The sequence below is a fragment of the Lactuca sativa genome, chromosome 1 (genome assembly GCF_002870075.4).
Source record: "Lactuca sativa cultivar Salinas chromosome 1, Lsat_Salinas_v11, whole genome shotgun sequence".
In the NCBI taxonomy this organism is placed as follows: domain Eukaryota; kingdom Viridiplantae; phylum Streptophyta; class Magnoliopsida; order Asterales; family Asteraceae; genus Lactuca; species Lactuca sativa.
In genome coordinates this window covers 149,974,111-149,990,552 of record NC_056623.2, presented here as the reverse complement: position 1 = coordinate 149,990,552, position 16,442 = coordinate 149,974,111, and the positions used below count along the sequence as shown (strand labels likewise).

General features: G+C 36.4%; 2 long non-coding RNA genes across 4 annotated transcripts; one reads left to right on the top strand and one right to left on the bottom strand.

Moving 5' to 3' along the window:
* Positions 1-747: 747 nt before the first annotated feature.
* On the bottom strand, positions 748-2,525 carry LOC111915784 (uncharacterized). Its single transcript, XR_008227723.1, has 2 exons — positions 1,338-2,525; positions 748-1,253 (listed from the first exon to the last, which is right to left on the bottom strand). It is a non-coding gene; the product is annotated as an uncharacterized LOC111915784 (long non-coding RNA).
* Positions 2,526-5,122: 2,597 nt separating this feature from the next.
* Positions 5,123-7,233, top strand: LOC122198320 (uncharacterized). Of its 3 annotated transcripts, XR_006192862.2 has the most exons (4): positions 5,124-5,737; positions 5,907-6,148; positions 6,217-6,416; positions 6,971-7,233. It is a non-coding gene; the product is annotated as an uncharacterized LOC122198320 (long non-coding RNA). The 3 variants fall into 3 exon arrangements; XR_008224314.1 differs by having other exon boundaries at positions 5,123-5,737; positions 5,907-6,416; positions 7,013-7,233; XR_008224313.1 differs by having other exon boundaries at positions 5,123-5,737; positions 5,907-6,416.
* Positions 7,234-16,442: the final 9,209 nt, after the last annotated feature.

Sequence of the window (16,442 nt, the reverse complement as noted above, 5' to 3'; positions counted from 1 at the left end):
GTCGAAGACAGTTTAGTACCAAGCTGCATCTATATACTTACTTGTATTACTTTGATGTATTGTAATGTAAACCATGTAAACTATTACTATTAATGAAATGTTTTGTTGTACTTTGATTACTATAATGCATGTGTTGTAATACTTGACATGACGTCATCCACACCAGAACGTTTCCGCCGTTCTGGTTTTGGGGTGTGACAGTATGTCAAAATATTATGAATTGGCTTTAAAAAGAAGCAAATAGTGTGTGTAGGTGGCATTTAGTTACGATTACAACTATTATATGTGTCTATATGCAAATATAGTTATAAAAGAACAATAATGTCTTATCGGTATAATTATGGGTCGTTCATTGAATATGTTACTATAATTATGTAATGTTCATTCTGGTTGTACTATTGTATTTGGAAGACTCTTAAATTTGACCATATCTATCTTTGATATCATTTGGCAGAATAAAAAATGAACAAAAAGTTCAATCATGGCATTTTACAAAAGTACATTGCTTTTTTTTTTTGCAATTAAAGGGTTGTTGTATAAATTAATGAAAAAAATTGAATGACAATTTTGTAAAGTCAGAAACAATTTATGACAAAACTAAAAAAAAAATAAAAACAAAACAAATAACTATATAAGAAAGGGCCAAATTGCCCTTTTGTAATCTATTTTTTTAATTGCACTAGATCATACATCATTAAAAAATGAAAAGAATACAACTTTCTTTAACAGAAAAGTATGATAAATAAATGAAAAGAATACAACTTTGTCTAACATTGCATAACGAAAGTACATTGCTATAATATGCAGTTTATGTTATAACATGTCATCCACCATTATAGTAAAAAATTGAAAAAATTTGACTTTGTGTTATAACAATATTACACCAGAAAAATTTGATGGTATTATATGGTAAAAAGATATTAAGGAATGTATGTCGTCATTTTTTTGTCATTTTCTTATTCTCCACGTCACGCTAGGATCAATGTTTGGCCTTTCCCTTCTACAAACAAAAATAAAGATCTTTATATGCTAAACGAAGGAAAAATATAATCGCTACAAATGTAATTCATGACATTAAGAAACACATACCATACGTATAAGAATACCATGACATTCAGTACGAAAATAATCATTTTATCACATATTTTGCCCTGCAAACCACCACCATAAAATATATAACACAATTCCTCTAGCTTTTTAAGTCTTGCAACATGACCATCAGCTAAATCCATCACATGGATGTAATCCCGGATCTGCAAAGATAAATAAAAAATTATAAGAAAAATCAATTTAAAGGAAGTAGTATGTTGCTATAAGAAGAATAGATAGATACATACAACACTGCCATCTTTTGTAGAGTAATCATGACCATAAACATTCAACTCTTGTAATCTTCTAACAACTACTTAGTTTTTGTGTGTAAGGCATCAGATTATTTGGGATCCCAATGGGATCTTCCCCAAGTTTCCCACTCTCGTGAGCTCCAATAGGATTGAAGTATCTCAACAGAATTATTCTCCATTCCCCATCTGCACTATGAATATCTCGAGTTATCTCTTTAAGGAACCACTAGTCAACACACAAACAAACATATAAATAATCAAATTTCAAACATTATCGGTTATATAAACTCTTCATTGGCTGATAACTTTAATATTGCAGTTTTTTTAACAGTATTAGGAAAAAAAATTAACAATATTAAGCAGAATTTATGACAGCCGAGGGGTCATCTGGAGGAGGGGAAACAGATGAGACAAGTCCAATACCGTGTGAACAAGAATCTCTATGAATCTGTGATGCTAAACATTTAAAATTTTCAATCAATAAAAACGAATTTGATTAGAACTATCCATCAATGAAAACAAAATTCATTAAAATTGTGAAACCATGAATTTGTGAAGCTGTAAATCTGTGAAATTGTGAATTTACACAACTAAACGATGGCAATATACCGTCGAATCTGCATAACTAAGCTCAGAACAACAAGATGAGCAAGCGCCATGAGGACCTGGAAGCGGAGGTGCTTCAGGCGGAGGCGACGAGGTGTAGTCAAAGGGCTTGATACTGTCAGACCTGTTCTATGTCTCAGACTCTCGAACTTAATTAGCAAGTGGAAACAATAGAGAAGGAAATCAAAAGAACAACGAGAGTCGTGAGATCGTTTTGCGTCTTTGGGATAAGGGCAAGTGGAAACGATTGCTTGAAATTGGAGATGGAATCTCAATTGGTATCGAGGACGGCGATGTTTGAGATGTGCGGCAGTGTAGGTCGATAGTGTGGCGACAACCCACAAGGGATGTTAACGTAAGGGGTTTCGTGGGGGTAGACGTCATTCGCCAATGAAGGTTAGGGAGTTTGTCACTGGTGAGGTAACACGATTAGGATAAGGAGAGTGCAAAGTTTGATAAAGAAAGAAGAGGGAAATGAAAAATAAGTGTGGCAATCTTAATTTTTTGGTGAAAATTTGTATCAACGAAATATGTACTTAAAAAAAGTTAGATTAATAATAGAATTTAAAAAATATATTAATTAATATTGATTATATAAAATAGAAAAAATATATATGATTTTCCTATGGTTTGTTTGAACTCCAATGTAGAGAAAAACTATCAAAATTCTTACTTGTTTACTTATGTTGTTTTAGTCTACTGTGTGGTAGGGTTTTGAAAAATGTAAACTAAAAACCCCAATCCATAAGTCATAAGCCTTAAGCTCTAAGTTATAAGCCGTGAACCTTATGTCCTAAGCACTAAGCATCAAGGCTATCTAGAATGGGTGCCAAAAATACGCGTCAAAACTAAGGTGGACAACCAAGTCATGTGTGAACACTTCCCCAGTGTCCAGTGGCTTGGTTGTGGAGTGGCTATGGAGACGGATGAAGAAGTTTTTTTGACCATTTTCTTTGCATGTGATATGCTAAGGTTTATGTTTTAAATTTTTTTTATTTAATTTAATATCAAAATAAATAAATAAATAATTTGGACTGGTGATCATTTCAAAAGGCTAGTGGTTTGGTAATAAGCTTGTAGTGGAGTTTATGTGGCGTTGAGCTGGCAGCACTTTTCTAATGGGTTGGTGGTGACTACTCTCGTTAGCCTAAGCATTAAGCTCTAAGCCCTAACCTTTAGATTTAATTCTTATGGTTGATGATTAATTACTTAAGTCTCAATTCTTATTGATGAGGGCTTAGGTATTAGGGCTTAGGGCTTAGGGTATAAAACATAGGGCCTAAGGCTTAATGTATATGAATTAGGCCAAATATGGCTTATGGATCATGACTTATGATTGAGGGCTTATGACTTATGTTTAGGGCATAAAGCATAGGGCCTTAGGCTTAGTGCATATGAATTAGTCTAATTATGGCTTATGGATCATGACTTTTTATTTATGACTTATGACTGAGAGCTTATGACTTATGCTTAAAAATTAGGGCTAATGGCTTAAAATTGGGGCTTATAGCTTTAGATTTACATATGCTTTATGCATCATGGCTTATGAGTTTTGACTTAAGATTTATATATTAGTGAATATGGATTTAGGCTTAAGGCTTATTCATTCAGGCTTGAGGCTTGTGGCTTGTGATACATGTCTAGGGTATAGGATTATGGCTTAGTAGTTAGGGTTTTAGGCTTTAGCTCACATCTACATACCACATATCCTACCCAACACCACCCCTACAACCCAATCCATACACATACACACACACACACACCCATACCTACATCCCCACATTACCCTTAGTGATTGATTAATCAGATGAAAGTCATTAACTGATTACGAATAAAGACAATTGGTCGGGCTAGTTGGTTCTAGTTAATATCAGTCAAAGCCTATCATATTAATATATTGATATTTTTATTTGAATATATAGATTATTAATATTAAATTTTATATGGAGTGGTGTTGGTGTGGGTTTGTAGGTGAAGGTCGATTGTATGAGGTAGGTATTGGGTATAGGTGTAGGTGGGCGTGCTTTGGCAAATATGGGAAGATTGTGTATGGGTGTGTGTGGGTGTATACATGTATGTAAAGTTGGGTTTGGGTAGGGTGGGTGGATATATGGATTTGTAATAGGGTAGGGTGTATGTGTGGGTTTGTAGGTATGGATAGGTGGCTTATGACTTATGGCTTATGGCTCAAGGGTCATGACTTAGGCTTATGCTTAGGTCTTAGGTGTATGGCTTGTGAGTAAGGGCGAAGGGCTTAAGGCTTAAGGCTTATGGCTTATGCCCTATGAGTTGGGGCTTCAGGTCTATTTTGTATGAAAATATCTTATGATATATGTTTGACGGCTTATAGCTTAGGAGTTAAGGCTTCTGGCTTATAGTTTATGGATTAGGGCTTAAAGTTTATGACATATGGCTTATGGATTATGACTTATATCATAAGCCATAATCCATATGTCTCAAGCCATAATCCAAAAGATACAATTCTTAAGCAATAAACTATAAACCATAAATCTTAAGTCATAAGCCATAATTCTTAAATGACATACCATAATCCTTATGGGTTATGGTTTAAGGCTTACAAAATAGCGATTAAAGCTTATGGCTAAACTCATATTGCTTAAAGCTTAAGGTGTAGAGCTTATGACTTATAGTTAGCTTAGTCCTTAGTCCTTATGGCTTATGGCTTATGGCTTATGACTTAGGGCTTAAGGATTAAGGCTTATGGAGTCGGGCTTATGGCTTATGCTTAGGATTTAGGGCTTATGTCTCGGGATTATAAATTAGGGTTATGACTTATGGATATGGATTGGCCTCAACCAGACTCATTTACACTTACACACATACATATGGATAAAGAACTTATAACAAAATAATTATATATTAGATTTTAATTTCATGATAGAAATAAAAACATAGATATTATTTTTTAAATAATAAAAACAATAGATAATATTAACAATGAAAAAAAAAATTATTTGTAATTTTATGAAAAAATTAAAACGGGTCCGGAAACCCTGGATAAGAAAGTTATCTTTCTAAAAAAATAGAAAATTTATAAAAGAAAAAATCATTTATTTGCAATTTTTATAGAAATATTAAAATTTCATTTTTGGTTTATTCCCTCATTCTTCCATTCCAAAAGTTTCAGATTCCCTCTACGTGAAATTTTTTAGATTTAGTAATTCCCTCCTCTTTAAACCTAATATCTATTATCTTCAATGTTCGCGTTCTCCATTGCACCATCGATCTAAACGTCTGCTATCGACAATCGAAGATGTCAATCCTGAATATTGAAAATCAACTCACATCCCGCTCAGGTTTCCAAATTCCCATTACCCCCAACATAATCTAAACCACTAGGGTTCGTTATTTCGTTTTTCTCTCATGGGGTCATCGTTACCTATCCGTCCCTCCACCCTGGCTCCTCCACATCGCGCCTTAGCCCATATCGTCGATCGTGTTTCCCCTAACCCTTGTTCATCCTCTATTGGCTGGTTGAAAATAGTATGAACAACTTCTCTTCATAATCAAGGTACTGACGATTTTGTGGAGAAAACAATATAAAACCGTCGATCTGGATAATGTGCCAAGTCAGATCACGAATCGAGTTGAGATGGAATTAAGAATTCTAGGATCGATGCCATTAGGCTCCTTCCTTCTCCTATCAGAACATTTTTCAATGAGTTTCTCACGAAATAGCCCCATATCCCCATTGGTGTTTTCTCGGTTTTTTTTGGGTCTTCATCTCAACAGTACAAGAGCTTAGAAGCCTATAATCGAGTGTAAAGGTAAGCCCTAAACATGTTTTATTTGAGATTGCTGATTAGGTGACACTCTTGTTGATAAGTTAGGAGTTGATCTTCTATGATGTTTTTGATAAGTCTTTCCACAAATTTGTTCTCAATTGTAATTAAGAAGGGGATATAAAAATGTTGAGGAATTTCTTTTTGTTTTCAGGTTTGATTACATGCAATCACTACATTCGATTGGTATTGATTACATATGAGCTTGCTAAAGATCTAAATCATGCATAAGGGAAGTGTCAATACTGTAGATGCAGAGATATATCTCTTCTAATTATGATTTATATCTTCCTATTATGTTTTAAATCCCTAAATCTCTTCTTATAACGCTTTAATTTGGTCTGATTATCAAGAAGTGGAATGTTGAATGCTGTTTCTTTCATTAAGCAAGTCAAGGTCAGTACTCATTACTTTATATTACTTCATTACTATGCAAAAAGACGTAAATGCCCTTTTGGTAATAGATCAGAATATGAGTTGCAGTTGTCATCTACTTGTCATCTACTGGTGGAAGGCTTATCATTGCAAGTACCTTATATTTTCTATCCTTCAAACTCTTGATTTCTGTCCTATATCATTAATTTTGATGATTTTTTTTTTTGCAGTTTCTACATTTGGAATTAGATGCGTTTCTTTGAGACCACCACTCCTCATCGGCCTCTTTGTAAGTAGTTTTCTTCTTCTATACATGTTTTTCTATTATAAGTAAAGTTATGGCATTTATTTATTGTATATATGTGGTTTTTGTACATCAAATTTGCTTTCAACCAAAATTCTAAATTGGCATACATGTTTTTAGATTTTTTCTAAAAAATGTTGCTCTCATGTTTTTCCCTAAACTTATCAATTTAGGGCTGTTTGGATTTGCTTTTAAAGTTATTACTAGTAATTCTAAGCAATCAACTTAGGGTAATAACCAAAATTTGATTGTGATTCTTAATTTTTTGAGCATTGAGGATTAAAATAATGATGTCCTGTGATCATATAATTATTAAAGCTTTGTTGATTATGATTATCTGTGATAGTTGGAAAAATAATATAATGTTTGTTCAAGTGTTTGGAGTTTTTAGGGTTTGTCTAAACTTGGTATTTTGCTTCTGATTACAAGAAGAAATGACATAGGAAAAAGTCATGTATATGCTCAAAAAAAATTTGTATTTGTTTTCACTTGTGAATCTTGTTAATTCTCGTGTTTGATTACTATTTTTTTATTACAAGGCTTGTATGATCACCAAGAACACGTGTTTCGTCTGTTGTAAGTGCAAGTGCAGGAATGACTATGACAAGAAGATTGATTAGAAACTGGAACGATTATGATGCATCTAGCAATAAGAAGATTAAATCTGATGATGTAGTTTGTTGATTATTTATGAGCAAAATAATTTTGGTTGGAGGTGCAAGTAAGAATTTGAATCCATCGTTAAGAAACATCTTTATTTTCACTGAGCAAATTAAATCTGAGATTATGTTTATCATTGCCATCCATATCTTTATAAAGCTTATTTTAATGTTCATAATGGTTTATAATATCTATTATTATATACTCTATCAATGTAATACTTCTCTTCATATGATTATAATCCAAGTTTTGGTTTATGATGTTTTTGCTCTATTTACCATATTTTAATACTTGCAACTAGTATAATTTTTTATTTTTGGGTATTTTAATTACGAATTTATTGTGTGGGTTTGGATTTCATTTATTAATAATATCGAAATATAAAGTTTTTGTGACGATGAATTAAATAATAACAACGTAAAAAAAGTGATGTGACAAATAAATATCACATTTCACTAAATTCAATAACAATGTGACTAAAAAATTCATGTATGGTCATGCTTAGATAATATTTTTTTGTCAGAAAATAAAATAACCACTTATAAATATGCAAATAATATGACCATATGGAAGATAGTAGTCATGTTTATCTATATTATGTGTCTTGACAGAACACTAATGGCAACAATAGTCACATTCAACAACGTTTTCGTGTCTAAATGATAAAATAGTTTATGCTAATAACCAATTTTTATGGTAATAATTGGAATATTGGTCACACTTGCAACAACTTTGTGTCTATAAATCAGTTACAATTATTTTGTAATTGATTCTCTATGTCGAAATAATATAAAATAGTCATAGTTACAACGTTTTATATGTCTAAATGATAACATCGGTCATGAAAAATAAAACAAATATGGTCGTAAACTAATATTAAATCCGTAATTTTAACAAAATGTGTGTCTTTATAATACTTATGATCATGTTTCACTTAATTGTGTCTCTATATGATATGCAATAGTCACCAAAATTGCTTCTTTTTGTGACTAATTATTAGCAAATCGCCACATATGAAATTAAGTACATGTGACCATTTAGCGAATATGGTCATGTTCACCGTAATTACATGTCTGCAAAAGATACCCAATAGTCTTAATAAACTTTAAATTGTGTGACTATTTATTAGTAAAACGTCACTGAAACAACATGCATGTCGCAAGTTGGTGATATATAGTCACTACAGTTACAAAATAAATGTGTCTACCAAAAGTTTAACGCCACAATATTGGATAAAATGATTGATTTTAGCAACAAAATTCTCTTCCTAATAGCCACACATTTATAATACGGCCACACTTTTTCATATCATACGGACACTACATTTTAAAGTGACCATAACACCTATACGATGGCGTCACCTTCCGTCACACTTTTAGTAAAAAAATAAAATGTCACTATACGCATATGGTCACACTTTTTTGGTGTGACTGTAAGTCACTTTTCTTGTAGTGGGTGTGAAGCACTTGAAACTTCATCATGTTTCTTTCTTGCGATGTTGGTAGTTCCCTACTACAACCTTCTGACAAAATAATAGAAACTGATTTAAAAATACAGGGAAATTTTTCTAAAAAATCATAAATATAAAAAAATTATCGACATATCACCTATGAAAGGAGAAATAGAGCCCCATTGTGTAAACGACAACACCATAAACAAAAAAGGCATTCGTATATAACAACCTTAGGAAGAATTTAAAAGCTTTATCAAAACATTACAAAAGAATTAGTTATCACAATACAAAGTATGACTGCATATGGTTCAATACTAAATAATTTCATTTTTGTTTTTGAAAGTTTAACAATACACTTTGAATTTATTTATTTATTATAGCATCCTAATTTCATTTCTTATTACAACATTGTAAGTTATTTTTAGTACAAACAATATACTTTCAATAATGGATGGATTATCATTAATTTTACTGATATTATATATATACTGTGTGATGAAAAAAAAATTTAAATTTTAAACTCTAATGAGTAAGTATATAGTAGTTATGGTTTGATTTTCCACAACTAAACAAAATGGAGGGACACACATTCCATCAGGATTGGTCAATTCCATTCATTTCATAGAATAAACCATTTCATTCCTTTCATGATTCCGTGATACTAAACACTATTGGTAGATTAGTTTAACGCCTATGAATTTGAAAGTTGAAAGTGCATGAAACATAAATGAAGTCAAAAAAAATAGGCATCAGCCCTTGCAGTTACCATAAAATGGTCAAAAGGGTTGAGATTACGACTCTTTATTTGACCCCAATTTGATGACGTTGGGGGAAGTCTACGTTTTTCACTGATCATGGATTTTGACCAATTATGAAAGAGAAAAATGTGTTATATTTTGGGATATTATTGTAATTGTTTACTGTATAGATGAAGGAAATGGATGTACCATATGTGCAGAAATACCCAACTATTTGTTAAATGATATACTTCTTAATGGTCTTTAATTATTCTTTGTTTTGAAATTGTATTATAACAAACTAGTTGTGAGACCCGTATATTATACGGATTGATTAAAACAAAATTTTAAATAGGAACGATAAGTTTTTTTTTTGAATTTGAAATATAAAATAAGTGAAAATTATGAGAAAAAAACACGTGTGTCACACCCCCGAACCAGACGGCGGAAACGTCCGGGGGCTGTCGTGACTCAATTGCATACCATAACATTGAATATATATGAAACATAACAACATTCGTCACCATTCATTTCATATCACAACCAGTAGTGTTTACATGTCATACATTGTTTAAAACATTACATTCCCAAAAATTAATTTGTTCCATTCATTCAAAAATAAACTGCAACCGTCACTGGATATGATTTCCCTTGATTCACTGGTTCCCTGAGAATACAAGTATTTTGAAAAACGTCAACATATGAAATGTTGGTGAGTTCATAAGTAGTGTTTGAAATCGAATGTTTGTATTTCTTGAAAGACTACCAGAAAATCCGATATTTTCTGAAAAGAAAAGCTTTTAAAAACGTTTGTGAAGATCCATAGGTATGCTTGTTTGTTTCTATACTTGTAAAAAAAATGTTCATTGAAGATGTATGCGTTTCAAATCTGTATGTAATAAAAACCCTAGGGAAACCCGATGTTCCCCTAGTTCCTTTGGCATCCATTAAGTTGCGTTGAAACCATTACGAAAATAGCAGTGTCAGTCCCAGGCGACGTTGGAAGGTTCTCGAGCAGGATTATTTACTACAAACCCGCGTTACACAAACGCCCAGTTTATAGATATACTAACGAACCCGAAGGCATCGTCAGTACTAATCGCGTTATCCAATCGCCCGGACAAGGTGTAGTCCCACATCCGAAGAGAAAGAGGTCACGAAGACCCCGGTGACTCCATTAACCGGTTGGGGAAAATATGCGTGCGAGGGGTCCCCGACCCGCCTCGTAAAATATGCAGACTCTTCTAGCAATACCATGGACCCTTGGGGACCAGTGGTACAAGCCATTGAAAGTCACTCTACGTTGTGCCGAGTCGGTAAAACTCAACACTCCGTAGAAAATATGTGTCTTCGGGCCTTAAGATCAGGTCATTGGGCTAGCTAGGCCCAACAAGCAAGATTTTACACTTTTGGGGCCCGAAGATGGTGCGTAGACGTCTGTGCACACTCGTATGTATATGTATTACCAAACGTTATTTGTATGATCGTAGTATCGAAGAGTTAGTAGTTGTAGGTTTCCATTGGCTCGAGACCGAGCCAATTCGTTTAGCAACGACTTTTGGTATTGTAATGAGTTGTATTTCGTCGATAGTCGCGGTGTCATTATTTGATCAAATTGTACATAATGAATCAGCCTTGAAATATTTCTGTTTTCAGCCCCTCATTATTTGTAAAATTTACATTTTCAACCCTTTTTATGTAATATTTCCCGGTTTGGTCCTTAAACTATTTTTCTTGACATTTTAACACCAAAAAGTATTGAAATTAATATTTTCCAGCATATTTTTCATAGAAAACAGTTTAAGTCCCTGAAAATGCAGTTTTTCTCGGTTTTAGCCCTTCTTTTCGCAATTTTGACAATTTTGGCCCAAATTGGAAATTTTTTGCAACTTTGGTCCTTTTTAAATTTAAAAAGCATTTTAAACCTTTGAAAAGGATTTGGGACACTTATAGTCCACTGTTTTACAGAAATTCACAGTTTTGGCCCTCCAAAACAGAAAAATTCGCATAATGGGCCTCCTTGGGCCGAAATTTTCATTTTTAGCCCAATAAGCTTGAAATTTATGTTTTTAATCCTCTAATTGAATATAATTCCAGAAATAGTTTTATGGAAACTGTTTTGGCACATTTGATCCATCAGAATCTGTGAAATGTCAATTTGGGCCCTTATTTTTGCATTTTTCACATTTTAGGCCCAAAATTTGTGTTTTTAACCCAAAGAAAATTGTTACTAAACCACTTAGCCATTTTTCTTGAAGCACTTTGTGTTTAGAAATATATTTGAAGCTAAAATCATTTAACACAAGATATATCTCGGTTTTGTTGGGTTTTAAGGCTAGATCCAACATAAAAACACATAAAAGCATACATATAAGCATGGAAATCATACAAGGCATACAAACACATATAGATCTACACTTTCACTTGTATTCCCCCCCCCCCCCCCCCCCACAAAACTCATAAAAATAGAAAATAGGGGGTATGAAGCTCACCTTGGGGTGTTGACTCGGTTTTTGGAAGAAAAGATGGAAGAAAAATGAAGTGTTTTTGGCCTTGGCTCCCTTTGATGAAGATCTTGAGTTTTGAGATGATTCTAGGGTGTAAGATCACGATTTTTGTATAGATTAGGGAAGGATTTTGATAACAAAAGAATTTAAACCATAGATCTATGCATAATCTTACCTTAGATGAAGAATATTGTAGAGATTTCCTCTTGAAAGCTTCCTAGAACTCGAGATTTTGGAGAGGGAAGAGGAAGAAGTCTTGAGTGAATTTTAGAGAGAGTTTGTGAGTGTTTTGTGTGTGTGTGGTGATGCTCTCGGCCAAAACAAGAATGGGGAGGGAGAGGGAAGAATGGAAGTGATCTTTGAAGTGAAATGCATGGAGAAATGAGAATAATGCATGGATATCCTATGGGTAAAGATGAGGTGTCACTTGAAAGTCAACTCCTTCTTGGGTTTGGGCCTTGGGCCGAGAATGGGAAGGAAAAAAAAAGATTTTTGGGCTTTTTGCTCCTAAGCCCAATATTAGTGTTAATTAGGGTGTGTTTTAAGCTTACGAGAATGTAGTAGGATTTTTATGTTTTTCTTGAACTAGTTTTAGGTTTCTCATGTATCAAAGCTCTTAATCCATTTCATTCTAGGCCCAACATGACCTAAAATGTTAAAATAAATAAGTGTGGGTCCAATTAGAGTCCAATTAGGGTTCTAAGCCCATGATAGTCTAATTGGAAGCTTATTGGCCCATTTGGATCCAATAAGGAAGTTCTAGCCTAAATTAGACTTAATAAGAACTTCTAGGGTCTCCAATTGTTTGATGACTATTTGTAGTTCTAGCATGTTGTATTTGATTGAAGTTTTTGGATTCACATTAACTTGAATGTATAGATTACATGGCTCAAAATTTACAGTTGTGACATCATCCCCCCGTTAGAGGGAATTTCGTCCCGAAATTCTGTTTGAAAGCTAGATTTGAGAATTGCTAGAATAGGTGAGGGTACTTCTGCTTCATTTGATCTTCGCGTTCCCACGTGAATTCTGGCCCACGCTTTGCGTTCCACCGTACCTTCACGATCGGGATGCGACTTTGTTTAGTACGCTTCACCTCCCTGTCCATGATTTCGATTGGTTCTTCGACGAACAGGAGATTCTCATTGATTTCGATTTCGTCAAGAGGAATGACGAGAGTTTCATCTGATAGGCACTTTTTCAGATTAGAAACATGAAACACGGGGTGTACACCGTTTAGCTCCGTGGGTAGTTGTAGTCTGTAGGCTACCGGACCTATTCGGGCGACGATTTCGAAAGGTCCAATGTACCGTGGGTTTAGCTTTCCTCGTTTTCCGAAACGTATAACTCCTTTCCAGGGTGAGACCTTCAACAATACTCGATCACCGACCTAGAATTCTAAGGGCTTTCGCCGTTTATCAGCGTAGCTCTTTTGCCGGTCACGCGATGCCTGTAATCGAGCTTTGATCTGGACAATCTTTTCTGTGGTCTCGCGAATGATTTCCGGTCCTGTCATTGCCCTATCCGACGTATGTGTTCTTGCTAGCTGGGTGTCACCTACTTCAGCCCAACATAACGGTGATCTACATTTACGCCCGTACAGTGCTTCGAAAGGGGCCACCTTAATACTCGAATGATAACTATTGTTATATGAAAACTCGATCAACGGTAGGTGGGTATCCCAAGACTTTCCGAAGTCTATCACGCATGCACGAAGCATGTCTTCAAGCGTCTGAATGGTTCGTTCGCTTTGACCGTCCGTTTGTGGGTGATACGCGGTGCTCATATCAAGATGAGTTCCCATGGCCTTGTGGAGCGACTGCCAAAAGCGTGACGTGAACCTACTGTCCCTATCCGAGATGATAGATTTTGGCACTCCATGAAGTCTGACAATCTCTCGTAGGTACAAACGCGTCAGCCTCTCCATCTTGTAGGACTCTTTGATTGGCAGGAAATGGGCAGATTTCGTCAGTCGGTCGATTATTACCCATATGGTGTCCAATCCTTCCGACGTCTTGGGCAGCTTGGTCACGAAGTCCATAGAAATCCCCTCCCATTTCCACTCAGGGATTGCCGGTTGCTGTAACAATCCGGAAGGTTTCTGGTCTTCCACTTTTACTTTGGCACACGTAAGGCACTTACTAACATAAGTTGCGATTTCCGCCTTCATGTTAGGCCACCAATAGTGCTGCTTAATGTCCAAATACATCTTGTCCGAACCAGGATGAATGGAGTATCGTGTCTTGTGGGCTTCCTTCATAACGGTCTCTCTGAATCCTCCGATTTTTGGAACCCAAATACGGTTCATGAAGTAGTATACCCCATTCTCTTTGACTTCCAGGTTCTTCTCCATTCCGCGCAATGCCTCGCTAGTTCTATTTTCCGCTTTCATAGCCTCTGCCTGGACTGATGCAATTTGAGTGGTCAGATGAGACTGAATGGTTATCGAGTGCGTTTTCGTACGGCGATTTGTGTATTCCTTCCGACTTAATGCGTCAGCTACCACGTTGGCCTTGCCTGGATGGTACTTGATCTCGCATTCGTAGTCGTTTAACAACTCCACCCATCTTCGTTGTCTCATGTTCAGCTCCTTCTGATTCAAGATGTGCTGGAGGCTCTTGTGGTCTGTGAAGATGGTGCACTTAGTACCGTACAGGTAGTGCCTCCAAATTTTTAGGGCGAAGACCACAGCTCCCAGTTCTAGGTCATGGGTTGTGTAATTTACTTCGTGCGTCTTTAGTTGGCGGGACGCATATGCTATTACTCTTCCACGTTGCATGAGAACGCAACCTAAGCCCTGATTTGACGCGTCACAGTAAACTACAAAATCTTCCGTTCCTTCAGGTAGAGATAGCACAGGAGCGCTGCAAAGAGCTTGCTTTAGGGTTCGAAACGCAATCTCTTGTCGGTCTGTCCACTTGAATGGCACGCCCTTTTGCGTAAGCAAGGTAAGCGGCTTGGCGATCTTAGAGAAGTTTTGGATGAATCTCCTATAGTACCCTGCTAGGCCTAAGAACTGACGAATTTCTGTGGGCGTAGTCGGAGTTGCCCATCCTTCCACAGCTTTGACCTTAGAAGGATCCACATGAATTCCTTCTTGGCTAACTACGTGGCCTAAGAAATTCACACTCCGAAGCCAGAACTCGCACTTGGAGAGTTTGGCGTAAAGCTTTTCCGTGCGCAGAGTCTCTAAAATTTGTCGGAGATGTTGGCCATGCTCCTCTTTGCTTCGAGAATAGACGAGAATGTCATCGATAAACACAATGACGAAGTTGTCCAGGAACGGTCGACAGATTCGATTCATTAGGTCCATAAATGCGGCAGGTGCATTGGTTAGACCGAAGGGCATTACAACGAATTCATAATGTCCATAGCGGGTTCGAAAAGCGGTTTTTGGAATATCCTCTTCTCGGACTTTGAGTTGGTGGTATCCGGACCGTAAGTCTATTTTAGAGAAATAGCTAGCTCCTTGGAGCTGGTCGAATAGATCATCGATTCGCGGGAGTGGGTAGCGGTTTTTGACAGTGAGTTTGTTTAACTCTCTGTAATCGATGCACATTCTGAAAGATCCATCCTTCTTTTTGACAAAGAGCACCGGAGCTCCCCATGGCGAGTAGCTAGGTCGGATAAATCCCTTGTCCAGAAGCTCACTGAGTTGGCTGGATAATTCCTGCATTTCAGCAGGTGCCAACCGATATGGTGATTTAGCGAGGGGAGTTGCTCCTGGAACGAGGTCGATTCGGAACTCAACCTGTCTCTCTGGGGGTACTCCTGGAAGATCTTCGGGAAACACGTCCGGAAATTCACACGCTACCGGAATGTCTTGGATGTTAGTTTCTTCTTTGGTCTTGTCCACTATGTGGGCCAAGAACGCCAAATTGTTCTTTCGCAAGTGTTTTTGCGCTTTGATGCACGAGATAAGACGAAGATTCGTGCTAGGTTTGTCTCCGTAAATTACTAGGGTTTCGTGATTTGGGAGACGAAGGCGAACGGCCTTCTCGTGGCACATAATCTCAGCATGGTGGGGGCTTAACCAATCCATGCCGATAATCACATCGAAACTCCTAATTGATACTGGCATTAGGTCTATTCGAAAGACGTGCTGGTTAAGGGTTAGGGTACATCCGATGTAGATCTCCCTAGTGGATTCGGTTTTCCCATTGGCCATTTCCACCGTATAGGTTTCATTTAGCTTCTGGGGTTGTTGTTTTAGTAAATGTTTAAACTTTTCGCTTACGAAACTTCGCTCCGCTCCGGTATCAAATAAGATGCATGCATAAGTATGGTTTAGGAGAAACGTACCGGTCACAACTGCGGGATCTTGAACTGCATCACTCTGACCCATAGTCAGCATTCTTCCTGCTCCTCTGTTTCCTGAGTTGTTGTTGTTAGGGCAATCTCGGCGGAAATGCCCCGTCCTTCCACACCCGAAACAGGTGTGGCTCGGCCCTGCGTTGTTGCCGCCGGCATTGGTGTTGTTGATATTGCGGTGGTTGTTGTTGTTGTTCTGGTTGTTTCCCTGACTCTGGTTCTGAGAAGGATAAGTCCTGCAGAACCTTGCAGTGTGTCCCCTTCGGTTGCAACTGGTGCAATGGAACTCCTTACATTCTCCATGGTGATGGAAACTGCACTTATTGCACTTGGGAGCGTTACC